Here is a 5,114-nt window from a genome sequence, read left to right on the forward strand (position 1 = left end):
TTTGTTGGGCCCTAACCGGTTTGGCTCAGTGGATGAAGCATCGGCCTGTGGACTGAATGGTCCCGGGTTCGATTCCGGTCAAGGGCATGTACCTTGGCTGTGGGCACATCCCCAGTGGGGAGTGTGCAGGAGGCAGCTGATCGATGTTTCTCTCTCATCGATGTTTCTGGGTCTCTCTCCCTCTCCCTTCTTCTCTGTAAAAAATCAATAAAATATATTTTTAAAAAAAAACCCTTTGTTGGAATGCTTTACACTTTCCACAGAACAGAAACTAAAATAAGCTATTATACAATTAGTCACAAATACAGTCCTTGAGGTTTTTTTTTCCCCCCATTCACATGCGTATTGTTTAACACATGTCTTCTTTGTAGCAGTAATACCCTGCCACTACTGTGCTTGGCTGAGTTCACAAATCTGTTGTAACCTGTAGCTTCTCTGTCACTTCTCTCCTATTCTGCTAAACTTTGTTTCCTGGCAATAATTAAAACCTTCTGCCACTGCCATAGCTACTCCTTCTGTTAGAACCACCACAGCCAATTTGGTTTTGTGGTTTGGCAAAGTATTGACCTCCACCACCATAAGAGCCAGAGCTTCTGCCTCCAAATTTTCCTCCCTTCATAGGCCCAAAATTTGAATATTGATTTTTGTAATTTCCAAAATCATTGTAGCTTCCACCACCTCCAAAATTGCTTCCATCATTACCAAATCCCTTATAGCCATACCCAATGCCACCATATCCATCACCACCACAGCTGCCACCAAAGCTACCTCGACCACTGAAGTTTCCTCCATGACCAAAGTTGTCATTCCCATCAAAACCCCTCCATGACCACCTCTGAAGTTTCCTGAACCACTTCAACCTCTTTGGCTGGATGAAGCACTAGCAATCTCTTGCTTATATAAGGCTTTCCTTACTTCACAGTTGTGGCCATTCACAGTATGGTATTTCTGAATGACAATCTTGTCTACAGAGTCATGGTCATCAAAGGTTAAAAAAGCAAAACCTCTCCTTTTGTCACTGCCTCAGTCAGTCATGATTTCAATCACTTCTATTTTCCCATACTGTTCAAATAATCTCTTAGGTAATTTTCTTCAGTGTCGTCTTTAATATAAATGACAAAAATCTTTTTTGCAGCTAAGTGGCACTAGGTCTTTGAGAATCTTTTCTTGAGTCAGCCCTCTTTGGTTCTACTACTCTTTCATCCACCTTGTGTAGCCTTACATTCATTCGTAGCTGCATCCACCTCCTTCACAGTGGCATAGGTGAAAAACCCAAAGCCTCTGGAGCACTTTGTATTTTGAAGTCTTATCACCAAAAAGTCCGCGATTGTTTCCCATTGCTCAAAATGGCTCTGCAGACTCTCATCAATTGTTTCAAAGTTCATACCTCTGATAAAGAGCTTCCACAGCTGCTCTGACTCTTTAGGAGACTCAGACTTGGACATGATGACTGTGGTAGGGGAAATTCCAATGATACTTACTCTATGGCATTCACCAGCAGAAAGGAGTTATTTAAGGAACCTATCTCTGTTACTATTTCTTGAAACAGGTTTTCTATACCCTCAGCTTTTTTTCTTTTGCTTTTATCCATTTTGAGTTTATTCTTTTTTAATTGTTTTATTGCATAAAGTATTACAAAGAGTATTACATATGTCACCTTTTTTCCCCACACTTAGCAATCCTCCAGCCTCTCCTACGCCCCAGTGTCTTATGTCCATTAGTTATGCTTATATGCATGCATACAAGTCCTGTGGTTGATCACTTACCCCGCCACCCCCCCCGGCCCTCAACCCTCCCCGGCTTTCCTGCTGTAGTTTGACAGCCTGTTCGAGGCAGCTCTGCCTCTGTATCTATTTTTGTTCATAAGTTTATAATGGTCTCTATTATCCATGAGTGAGTGAGATCATGTGGTGTTTTTCCTTCATTGACTGGCTTATTTCACTTAGCATAATGCTCTCCAGTTCAGTCCATGCTGTTGCAAATGGTAAGAGTTCCTTCTTTTTTACAGCAGCATAGTATTCCATCGTGTAGATGTACCACCGTTTTCTAATCCATTCAGCTACTGATGGGCACTTAGGCTGTTTCCAGATCTTAGCTATGGTGAATTGTGCTGCTATGAACATAGGGGTGCATATATCCTTTCTGATTGGTGTTTCTGGTTTCTTGGGATATATTCCTAGAAGTGGGATCACAGGGCCAAATGGGAGTTCCATTTTTAGTTTTTAGAGGAAACTCCATACTGTCTTCCATAGTGGCTGCACCAGTCTGCATTCCCACCAGAAGTGCACGAGTGTTCCTTTTTCTCCACATCCTCTCCAGCACTTGTCGTTTGTTGATTTGTTGATGATAACCAGTCTGACAGTTGTGAGATGGTACCTCATTGTTGTTTTGATTTGCATCTCATGGATGATTAGTGACTTTGAGCAAGTTTTCATATGTCTCTTGGCTTTCTGAGTGTCCTCTTTTGAAAGGTGTCTATTTAGATCCTTTGCCATTTCATTGATAGGATTGTTTATCTTCCTTTTGTTAAGTTGTATGAGTTCCCTATAAATTTTGGAGATTAGGCCCTTATCAGATATAACATTGGCAAATATGTTTTCCCACACAGTGCGCTTTCTTGTTATTTTGTTGATGGTTTCTTTTGCTGTGCAGAAGCTTTTTATTTTGATGTAGTCCCATTTGTTTATTTTCTCTTTAGTTTCCAATGCCCTAGGAGCTGTATCGGTGAAGAAATTGCTTCAGCATATGTCTGAGATTTTGTTACCTTTGGATTCTTCTAGTATTTTTATGGTTTCCCATTGTACATTTAAGTCCCTTATCCATTTTGAGTTTACTTTTGTATATGGTGTAAGTTGGTGGTCTAGTTTCATTTTCTTGCAAGTATCCGTCCAAATTTCCCAACACCATTTATTGAAGAGACTGCCTTGACTCCATTGTATGTTCTTGCCTCCTTTGTCACATATTAATTGAGCATATTGGTTTGGGCCGATTTCTGGGATCTCTATTCTCTTCCATTGATCTATATGTCTGTTCTTGTGCCAATACTAGGCAGTTTTGAGAACAGCGGCTTTGTAATACAGCTTGATATCTGGTATTGAGATCCCACCTACTTTGTTCTTTCTCAGGATCACTGCAGCTATTCGGGGTTTTTTTTATTCCAAATGAATTTTTGGAGAGTTCGTTCTAGGCCTGTGAAATATGTTGTTGTATTTTAATGGGAAGTGCGTTGAATTTATAGATTGCTTTGGGTAGTATGGACATTTTAATGATGTTGATTCTACCAATCCAAGAACACGGCATGTTCTTCCATCAGTTTACGTCTTCCTCTATCTCTTTTTTCAACGTCCTTTAGTTTTCTGAGACTTTTACCTTTTTAGTTACGATTATTCCTAGGTAACTTAATTTTTTTGGTGCAATGTTAAATGGGATTGTTTTTTTAGTCTCTCTTTCTGTAAGTTCATTACTGGTGTATTAAAATGCCATGGATTTCTTGGCATTAATTTTGTATCCTGCTATGAATCTATAGATTGCTCTGGGTAGTATGGACATTTTATTGATGTTGATTCTACCAATTCATGAACACGGTGTATTCTTCAATTTATTTATGTCTTCCTGTATCTCTTTCTTCAGTGTCCTGTAGTTTTCTGAGCACTGGCTTTTTACCTCATCAGTTAAGTTTATTCCTGGGTATCTTAATTATTTTTTTTGGGGGGGGGGGGTGATGGTGATGGTAAACAAGATTTTTTTTTTTTTATTTCTCTCTCTGAGTTCATTATTGGTGTATAAAAAAAAAGGTGTTAATTTTGTATCCTGCTACATTACATACTTCATTTATTAAATCTAGTAGTGTTTGATGGAGTCTTTAGGGTTTTTTATGTACAATATCATGTCAACTGCAAATAAGGACAGTTTTACTTCTTCTTTTGCAATTTGGATGCCTTTTATTTCTTCTTCTTGTCTAATTAAAATGGCTAATACTTCCAGTACTATGTTGAACAGGAGTGGTGAGAGTGGGCATCCCTTTCTCATTCCTGTTCTTAGGGCAAATGATGTTAGTTTTTGTCCATTGAGTATGATGTTAGCTGTGGGTTTGTCATATATGGCTTTTATTATGTTGAGGTATGAACCTTCATTTCCCACCTTGCTGAGGGTTTTTATCAAAAATAGGTGTTGAATTTTGCCGAATGCTTTTTCTACATCAATTGATATGACCATGTGGTGTTTTTCTTTCAATTTGTTTATGTGATGTATCACGGTTATTGATTTGCGGATATTGCACCATCCCTGCATCCCTGGGATAAATCCTACTTGCTCATGATCTATGATCTTTCTGATGTACTGCTGGATCCGATATGCTAAGATTTTGTTGAGGATTTTGGCATCTATGTTCATGAGGGATATTGGCCTGTAATTCTCTTTCATTGTGTTGTCTTTACCTGGTTTTGGTATTAGGGTGATGCTGGCTTCATAGAATGAGCTTGGAAGTGATCCTTCCTCTTGGATATTTTGTAGTAGTCTGAGGAGGATAGGTTTTAGTTCCTCCTTGAATGTTTGATAAAACTCCCCTGTGAAACCGTCTGGTCCTGGGCTTTTGTTTGCTGGAAGCTTTTTGATGACAGCTTCAATTTCTTCCATAGTTATTGGCCTATTGAGATTTTTAGATTCTTCCTGATTAAGTTTTGGAATGTTGTATTTTTCTAGGAATAGGTCCATTTCCTCCAGCTTTTCTAGTTTGCTGGAGTAGAGTTGTCCATAGTATTTTTTAACAATCATTTGTATTTCTGTGGGATCTGTTGTTATTTTGCCTCTATCATTTCTGATTTTGTTGATGTGGGTCCTTTCTCTTTGTTTCTTGGTGAGCCTGGCTAGAGGTTTGTCAATCTTGTTTATCCTTTCAAAGAACGAGCTCTTTGTTTCATTGAATTTCTATATGGTTTTTTTGGTCTCTATGTCATTTATTTCTGCTCTAATCTTTATTATCTCCTTCCTTCTGCTTACTCTGGGCTTTTCTTTTTGCTCTCTTTCTAATTCTTTGAGCTGTAGATTTAGATGATTTACTACCATTTTTTCTTGTTTGTTGAGATAGGCCTGTAGAGCTATAAACTTCCTTCTCA

At 38.6% G+C, this 5,114-nt stretch overlaps 1 pseudogene across 1 annotated transcript; it reads right to left on the reverse strand.

The window, feature by feature from the left end:
• Positions 1 to 481: 481 nt before the first annotated feature.
• On the reverse strand, positions 482 to 1,445 carry LOC308536173 (heterogeneous nuclear ribonucleoprotein A1-like; annotated as a pseudogene). The gene has a single exon. The product of its transcript is annotated as a heterogeneous nuclear ribonucleoprotein A1-like (transcript).
• Positions 1,446 to 5,114: the final 3,669 nt, after the last annotated feature.

The sequence above is a fragment of the Myotis nattereri genome (assembly GCF_964212035.1).
Source record: "Myotis nattereri genome assembly, chromosome: X".
NCBI classification, from domain to species: Eukaryota; Metazoa; Chordata; class Mammalia; order Chiroptera; family Vespertilionidae; genus Myotis; species Myotis nattereri.